Source organism: Homalodisca vitripennis, chromosome 7 (genome assembly GCF_021130785.1).
Source record: "Homalodisca vitripennis isolate AUS2020 chromosome 7, UT_GWSS_2.1, whole genome shotgun sequence".
Classification (NCBI taxonomy): domain Eukaryota; kingdom Metazoa; phylum Arthropoda; class Insecta; order Hemiptera; family Cicadellidae; genus Homalodisca; species Homalodisca vitripennis.
The window spans coordinates 65902898-65912834 of NC_060213.1; the positions used below are offsets into that span (position 1 = coordinate 65902898).

Genomic DNA, 9937 nt, shown 5'->3' on the forward strand with positions numbered 1-9937 from the left:
ATTATTTTTGTAACAGAAAATACAAACAATAACTCCCATACAATATATAGTATATTTGGCTACATCTAGTTTGTGTAAATAAAAAAGGCAAGTGCGAATCCCTCGTTTATATTCTAATCAGTGTTCTCCTAATCTGTAACCTCCCTGTGTAATGGGTACAGCAGTTTATGTGGGTACCTCATCCCCTTAGCCTGCTGACTGACATGACTCCATGTAGCGTCTCACCTCCACACTACTCATGACCTTGAGCTTATTTCCCCTAACTATAACAGCCTAGTGATGATTGTTACGAATACTAAGATGATTCCACTGAACGTAGACAATTTGATGGATTTTGGCTGCACATCATCCAGTTTGGCCGCAGCAAACATGACAAATCATCTGTAAATGTTCAGAGTTCAGCTGATGATTAAACAAACAGGCGCACGCGCCAAATGCAGACAGCAGCACCAAAGCGCATTGCGGTACTTTCCGGAAGCACCTCATAATTTTGATCCAGGGCCTGCTTGGTTACCTAGTAATATTAAGGATGTAAATAAAGAAATAATGGTAGGATTGGTGCTGGTACCTAAAACGTTGACCCTTGTTTCATTGACAACTACACATAAGGGACAAAGTATGAGTAACTCTTTTAAAGCCATCATTAACACAATCAGGATTCTGGTTATCTGTATCCTAAATTACAAAAAAAGCTGTAGATTGTTTAAAAGACTCATGTTTAAATTAATAGCCAAAGCACACTAATTATTTTGTTACATGTGGTCAAACTTGTCTCAAAAACGACGTGAGTTTCAATATACCTGTTTTAAACATTATTGTACCTACACAAACCTACTAGTCTAATAACTAATAGGTTTCCTTGATAAAATTTCAACCAGAATCCTCTGAATGGTCCGGTCTAAAGGTTCAATTGTTTGCATCAAATGGGGAGTATCTACTTTGGGGTAAGCTCTCTTTGGATTCTACTGTATTCATGGAATAATGATATTGATAAAACCACAGACTCATTCTGCCACTGAATGTACCTCTCCCACCTGGTAATTTTTAAATCAGCTGATTGTAATACTGAATTGTATTGCTTTAAGAGTTCAAGAGCTATAGGAAAGAATATAAACAAGCTAAAGTGATAAATTACATTTTATTGAATAAAAAGCAGTGTTCATGAAACTCAAATATTAAAAGAAAAAATCAAACTAGTTAAATTGGTGTTTCGTTTAAAACAACAAGGAATACTGAAGGAAGATAAAATCACTGAACACTGGTGGATGCTGCATCATCTGTAACAGTAAACATAACATTTCACTCACCTTAAAGCAGCAACATTACGAAATTAGGAACTAATTTAAGAACTAAATTCTGTGTTGTCTATGACATCAAAATTTGAATACTGCACCTAATGGAAGGTGGTGTGGAAGCAAATTAAACATTAAAAATATTTAAATGCAGTCTTTTTATGTTTTGTCAGCAAAATATTTAAGAAGAGTAATAAATTAATGATAAACGAGTTTCATGTATTAATATATACGTACACAGCACATACATCTAAATAGCAAAATAATCAACTAATACATTTTTCTGAAATCAATTTAAATTTCTTAAACTATTTTGGTTTATTACTGGTGTCTAGATTTCAAAATTTAGAACCCCGATCCCCAAATGGCGTTATTTGCCCCTTTTCAGCTGCAACATATTAATCCCTTTGAGCACCATATTATAACTATTGGTGGTTTTGAAAAACAACTAAATTTCTTTTAAATAACAAATTCCAAGGACAATTTAATGTTGTTAATGTTTTATAAAGCCATTTCCCACTACAATATCTGGCCAAAAAAACTGTAATAATGTTAACATATTTAAGAATTATAAATTTTGTTTACTAATTATGTTTTTCTGAGCCTGAACAAAAAATATAGCACTACACATTTATTATCAATGTCAAAAACAGTTACAAGAAACATTTCAACTTTAAGATAAATATATTGAATAAAGTGTTTCATGTTGACAAAACCAAACCAAAATTAATATTCATTCTATAATTAAATTAGTTATACTTTAATGAAGTATTAAAAACCATAGTATTTCACTTCTGGCCTTTTAAGAAATAAAACATGAAAATGCGTTTGGTACTTTTAGAAGAAACTATAACTTTTTGTTAAAATCCAGAACTATAAGTTAATATTACATTTTGATAAACAAAATATAACCATCGAAATCTGTATTAAAATAATTTGTTTTATTATTTTGTTCATTTAGGTAATTTTTACTTGGATAAAAATTGGTAAAATCTACTCTTTTAATATTGCTTAAATAATTTAATAATCAGTTATTTATTGAGGAAATTTTAGACAGTTCATAATTTAAAAACTCAAAGACTTTTAACATGAACTTTAATTTTATTGAATACATTTAAAAGTATAACTCTTCTTTACAAAAAAAAAAAAAAAAACTTAATGAGTAGTGGATGAATTAAAAAGTTTAATTTATTATCTGATATTTAGGATTTACTGCTTTCAATCTGCAATGTCAGTTACATGTTTTACTATAATTTGGTTAAAAATCAAGTGATAAAAAAATCATTCTAATCAGTGGAATTTCTAAATGCTTCTAAACATTCTAGACTCAAATGCTATTGTAATGCAAACAAACAAAACCTAAGTAATCTTTTGATAGTACATATTCTTTAATAAAATGTAGAAGATATTTTTTGGTAAATTACAAAATTTACAATTTTTTATAATGTTACAAGTTTAGTTAATTTTTTAAACAATGTCAACCAATTCTTTTAATAGTTCATGAACAAAAACATCTCGGGATTGTAGTAGACTCAAGTCTTAACATGGAAAATTGATCAGCTATGCAAAAAATTAATTTCAGGCATCTATACGATATTGTACTAGGAGAAATGTTCTACTCAATGAATAAAATAAAAAACAAAAGTTTAAATATTGTTAGTTTAGTCCTTAACATTTATGTGAACTAAGGTATTTCCACCCTGATTTTTCTTGTGTTGTGAGCAGTATGTTGTGCAGTACATATTTTCATTTATCTGTTCTACTTAGACATTTAAAATTACTTATACGACACTCACGTTATACTAATGGTTATTGTATTACTAAAATGTTTCATTTTTCATTTTAAAACTAAGTGAATCTGACATTATTATTATTTAAATTAAAACCATTATTAGATTTTGTTAGTTGTAATTTTTATAACTGTTATTGGGTAACAATTAATTACAACAACTATCAAGAATTTAAAATGAATTATGATGGAAAACAAATACTGTTATAATTTTTGTCACTGTGTTTACTTAATAGTTAATTTAATTATCAAGAATGTTTAAATTGACAATGGAAACAAATACATCATGGTGAACATATTGCAGAAGTGAACCACTACTTTATTTAATTTATTGGATAACGATAACAAAAATGCCTTATTGAATTGTAATTGTTGGCTGCTTGAAACCCTGAACATTTTTCACAAAATGTAATTTTGCTTTTTCTTGCAATGAAATGCCTGAGATAAAAGTTTTACAAAGATTTAAATAGAACATCATGACACCTTTCTGTACAGAGCAGTATTTAAAACACTTCCTTTCTTGAATGAAATCATTTTAAAATACCGTTAAACTTTTGGGAAAAAAATTTAATTTACGGCTACCAATAACTCATTAAAACGAATACAGATACATATAAATATGAAATAAATTATAAAAGAGAAATAAAGCAGTATATTGGTAACACGTTTAAAAAATTAGCCTTACTCATGTGTAATAATATAAAAAACTTACCACTATTTTTTCATTGCGTTTCGTTGGATGGCAGCAAAATTGGTGCTTTTGTCTACATTGCCCAAATGACTTTGGGCCTGAGCAGCGAGACTCGCTTTTTCAGGACCTTGAGGTTTGAAGCCCATGACCTCATTGCCTCCTGGAATTTCAGCAATTTCTTTTCCATATTGGTCAATGACCTTATGGGCAGTTTTGTTGGAGTTTTTGTCCATGATGATTTTTTAAGTTGTTCTGAAAATAAAAGTAATAAATCCCTAATTAACAGAATTGCATGAAAAGTGGTACGCAGGGGAAAAAGTGTGGTTGGAAGGCAAACGTAGAAAATATTAAAATTTTTAATATTGTGCATCAAATGTGTAAAAGCACAAAAAGCCTTTAGAAGGCATTATTAACTAAGTTAATAGATCCTTATATAAACTTACGTACAAGTAGGATACTATATTAAAACAAGATGGAATCAGTAAGGTAGAGGAGAAGTAATTAAGTCAATTAGTTATAAGAAAATAAGTTACTTTAAGCCACAGAATCTGATTTATGATAACGGTTTTTGGTTACATCTCACTCTCAACCATTATGATTTGCATTATATAAATAATATAATTGATTACTTTGTATATGAACTATAATCGTATTGCATGTTATTTATATTCAAATGTGTCCATTGTTTATTGTGCTGTAAAACTGTGTAATTGAACAGTTTTAAAAATTAATTTGTTTTTACTCACTATAAAATATTATATATAACCTCTACAAATATTACAGATTAATAAATTATGTTTTATGATTCTTTATATGAATAAATTAGTTAAATAGGTTGTTATTAAGTTTACTCACATTACAACAGATTATCTAAAACAGCTTCTAACAATACATCTCCTTTATTGTTAAGAATATACTTTGATTTCGAAAGAGAATCACATATTATTTCTACACAAAAATTGATAAAATGTAAAGACTCCTTACCTAGGAAATTATGGTTAGTCGAATTTGTAATATTATTTTATGTCTCTCAGGCAATCCTGATCAAGCTTTTAAGGTTTTTGATCTATTAGTGTTAGTGCAACCTCCAGGGGGGGTTTTTTTAGTGCTGCGCTGCACTGATGGTGGACTAGTCATTAGAGTCAGCCCATTTAACTTGGTTTTTAGCACTTGATTTGGTTTCTGTTCCTTTCCTATTCATTTTTAGGGCGTTTAAACATATAAATGGACAATTATTGTGAAGTGGGGTATAAAGTCGATGTTTACAGCTAAAGATTATGTTTTTTGTTAAATTTTGTTTTTGTTTATAGAACGATTGTGAATGTCCAGTTTTCTGGACAGTAACATATTCAGTTAACTAACTCATTTCTTGAGTCACTGAACGGATAAAAAATGTCCAGAAAAATCCAATTTCCCAAACTAAATTTCTGGAATGGCTTAAATTATTCAAAACGAATTTTTGGGAAAACCAACTGACACGTTAATTACCCTTATATTTAAAGGGATGAAGGTATGTGTGCAAGGTTAATGTGAATTATTTTAATTTTGATATGGGATATTTTTGATTTATTTCATTCTATTACCAATGCTTGAATAAACTTATCTATTCCTATCCCAATCAATAAAAAATGTTTACAATGTATTATAATAATGAAAAGCCAAGAAGAAAACAAAAAAGCCTTTATTTAATGAAAACATGTTTATTTATCCTAGGTAATTAGTTTCTGCTTGTTTCAATGTAGCATGTAAAAGAGAGCTATTTTTCAGATTATATATAAATGGAGTACACGATTTAGTGCTGAGTTCATGTAATTTTTTTTTAAAGAAGTTACAATTTATGAAACACAGAAGTGAATAAGAAATATAATCTACTCAGTAGAACCTACTGTTCAGATATCTGTAAATATTTTGTTTAGTCAATAAATTATTTATAAAGTGAATAAACAAGACCTAATTCTAAAAAAGTTATGATAACTTCAATCTGTAACTAAAGTAGGGTAGTTACAACAAGATTAGGGTACATTACACCAATTGTCGTGCAACAGGCTGCATTGAAGTTGCATGCAGCATTTCAAGTCTATATTGCTTACTTTATTTTTCAGATGTCGTGCAGACAGACAGAAAATACATTTTTTACACCACCAATGCAGACAGAAGAGAAAATGTTCCAGCCTGAGTGATAGACATCAATCATGCTCACTTAAATCTTATGGGCAGACATGCTCCTTCACTCAACTCATATTTCCTTTATAGAAACAAAGTTTCATGCAAAATTTGAAGTATACTAATGAAATCGCTATCGAGATATCCTGCGGATAATTAGACTGCATACAGGCTCAACCTTACTCTCTGTCCATCAAGGGAAAATATCAGTTGTCTGCCCCCCAAACTTTTTCATATTTAGTTAATTAATAAATAACCAGCAATCATTACTGGTATCAATACAATATGGACATAGTGCTGTATCAGAAATACTTTACTTACATTTGTAGCTCCTTCCTACTTCACTCAGCGACCCCAAGAAGAGAACGATGTAGAATGAAGGCAAGGTTGAGATTCCAGGGCAGTTTGGTAAAGAACATGAGTTATCAGGTTTGCCACTACAATTTATCAATTTAGTACCCCATCAGTATTATTATTTACGAAGCCAGAATTGACTCAATACTAATTTACACGGTGTTGGTATGGTCAATGAATTATACAAATATGAATATTTAACAGGATTTTTAAAACAAAGTACCACAGAGAGTAAAAACTCTAAATTTCAAATGTAAAGTAACTCATGTAAGATGGTAACACTGAAAGCCAGTAATTAACAGTCTAGTAGTAAAAATCCCCGTCCTCGCAGGGGAAGTACACTATTATGGAACGATTCCGTGGTTCATCAATAATCGATATATCTCGCAATCGTTTTTCCTTGAAACGAATGAAACCGTTTCTAGTTGCATTAATACATTACGGTGCAGGATTATATTAGGCCAGAGTATGAAACGAACAAGAGTGTATAGGTTTTTCGTACGGTTTGCCACTTAGTCCACTCTTACTTGTTCTTCTGTTAATTTTATACTGAAGATGTTTGTTACGATAGCCTTTCCGCCAATAAATACCTGACTATCAATAAGTAATGTTTCAACATTGAGATGTTGATACAACTGACAGATACTGATACAACTTAGTTTAAAATAGTATATAATACAAATGTGTATAACAATATTGCTATACAAACTTTAATTTCGGAGAATTTACCAAAGTACTACAGCACACTTAATCTTTCAGACAAAAATATATTCACGCCATTGTTTGTTACTATGTTTAATCAAAACTATTTCGTCCCTTTTTAAACCTTGTTTGTACAGCATGATATCCGTAACTCGTCTATTATCGTATTTATCGTTCCTGTGTTTTTATTTTTCTTCAGTACCTGAAAAGAAGTAACTGTTTCAATACTTTGTGTTTAACTGCTGGAAACATGTTTGGAAACTTTCTATGGAATACCTCGCGAACAAAACTCATTGTTAGTGTAGATAATTGTTAACATAATTTATCTTGAAAACAGTATAAAATGTGATCAACTCAATGGAGTGGCCGCCAATGGGATCTCAGAAAGAATTAATTTTAAGAGCAAACTTTAAAATGGAAGTGTGACTTGATTTTATGTATATTACATTTTAATTACGAGGCTAAATTTTAAAATTTAATCACCATTTTCAAATATGGCGGTCATATGAAATTTCTTATGGAAACCCGAAAGAACATTCGCCATAATACGTTAGTACTATCTATAAATGACTTGCACAGGAGGGCATGTATTTATAAAAATGGAGGTCACTTTGAAAATCTGCAGAGTATTTAAAGAACCACATTTTATAACTAATGAGTCCCCATCCAGCCGTGAAAACCATTAAGCCACGATTTTCATTTATAAACCGTAAAAATCTCTACTACTTGCGAATAAATTAATCAAAATTGCTATTGCGTTTCCAGTTGACAATCGCTATTTCACGGTAAAAAGTGTTAGGCCTACTCATTCAAAGGGATCTTTACTAATGCTGTGATCTAGGAGATATGACCAATTAGGTAAGTAGTAAATGGCGGAAAAAAGATTGGCGGGTGATAACGTTTCCGGGCCAAATTACGTGAAGTCTGTCGTGACCAATACTTAATACAAAGGTTTGGTAAACAATTTTATTTTTCATCTCCTCATTTATTAAAGTAGTAGTCGGCTCCCACTGGTCTCATGTATGTAATACTTTATGTAATTTACTTAGTTTCAGTATTAGACTAGCGTACAATGGCATTTTAATTTTAATTTTTCTACAAAACCTCCACACGCCGATGGTTAAACGGCCAAACCCCCTCTAAAAGAAATTTCTGGTTGCGCGCCTATATAGTGCTCACCACAATAAATCTTTTGCCAGGTTTTGTAATCCACTTAAATCTTCTAGTAATTATCTCATTTCGATTAACTACGTTTAAATATTGCGTATTTTGTGTTATTGTCAAAGCTTAATTAACGTAAATTGTTTGACTCGGATTAATAATAATTTCTAGTATAATAATATTACCGTTCGCGTTTCTTTGTAAAAAAGATCCGCAACACGAAAGTTTCAGTTGGCAACTAATTAATTGTATTATGCAAATTGTGCAGGCTGATGAGGCAATACGGCCAGCGATCAGTTGCGGGGGTGGGGAAGGGGCACTATCTCGATAGCCCATGGGAGGCAGATTTTCAAATCCGACACTGAGACCAATGTTAACGGATTTTCCGAAACATAGAAAACAACTTTTGGTACTTGTTTATTATAAAGATGCGTGGTTTTTACAGGAGGATAAGAGAGGTTTGGACAATTTTTGGGTGTCTCCTTTTTTCTAAGGTCAAATATCACTAGTCAAGGTCGTGAAGTATACGATAGCATATCAGTATAAGACGAAATAGGACCATTATCATTTGAGCGATTCCTGACTGATGTCACCAAACCAGACTAGGAGTGATTTGTACGCTATATTCTATTAACAGTTTTAGTGTGGTGGTCGTTACAAATTGTATGAGACATTTGTAATCTTGGTTATTCAACATATCATGAGCTATTTATCACAATAACTACGCACAATCCTGGTGGTCGTTACAAATTGTATGAGACATTTGTAATCTTGGTTATTCAACATATCATGAGCTATTTATCACAATAACTACGCACAATCCTGGTGGTCGTTACAAATTGTATGAGACATTTGTAATCTTGGTTATTCAACATATCATGAGCTATTTATCACAATAACTACGCACAATCCTGGTGGTCGTTACAAATTGTATGAGACATTTGTAATCTTGGTTATTCAACATATCATGAGCTATTTATCACAATAACTACGCACAATCCTGGTGGTCGTTACAAATTGTATGAGACATTTGTAATCTTGGTTATTCAACATATCATGAGCTATTTATCACAATAACTACGCACAATCCTGGTGGTCGTTACAAATTGTATGAGACATTTGTAATCTTGGTTATTCAACATATCATGAGCTATTTATCACAATAACTACGCACAATCCTGGTGGTCGTTACAAATTGTATGAGACATTTGTAATCTTGGTTATTCAACATATCATGAGCTATTTATCACAATAACTACGCACAATCCTGGTGGTCGTTACAAATTGTATGAGACATTTGTAATCTTGGTTATTCAACATATCATGAGCTATTTATCACAATAACTACGCACAATCCTGGTGGTCGTTACAAATTGTATGAGACATTTGTAATCTTGGTTATTCAACATATCATGAGCTATTTATCACAATAACTACGCACAATCCTGGTGGTCGTTACAAATTGTATGAGACATTTGTAATCTTGGTTATTCAACATATCATGAGCTATTTATCACAATAACTACGCACAATCCTGGTGGTCGTTACAAATTGTATGAGACATTTGTAATCTTGGTTATTCAACATATCATGAGCTATTTATCACAATAACTACGCACAATCCTGGTGGTCGTTACAAATTGTATGAGACATTTGTAATCTTGGTTATTCAACATATCATGAGCTATTTATCACAATAACTACGCACAATCCTGGTGGTCGTTACAAATTGTATGAGACATTTGTAATCTTGGTTATTCAACATATCATGAGCTATTTATCACA

At 31.2% G+C, this 9937-nt stretch overlaps 1 long non-coding RNA gene across 1 annotated transcript; it reads right to left on the reverse strand.

The window, feature by feature from the left end:
• Nucleotides 1-1119: 1119 nt before the first annotated feature.
• LOC124366533 lies at nt 1120-6395 on the reverse strand. The gene is made up of 3 exons (XR_006922822.1): nt 6257-6395; nt 3794-4024; nt 1120-1277 (listed from the first exon to the last, which is right to left on the reverse strand). It is a non-coding gene; the product is annotated as an uncharacterized LOC124366533 (long non-coding RNA).
• Nucleotides 6396-9937: the final 3542 nt, after the last annotated feature.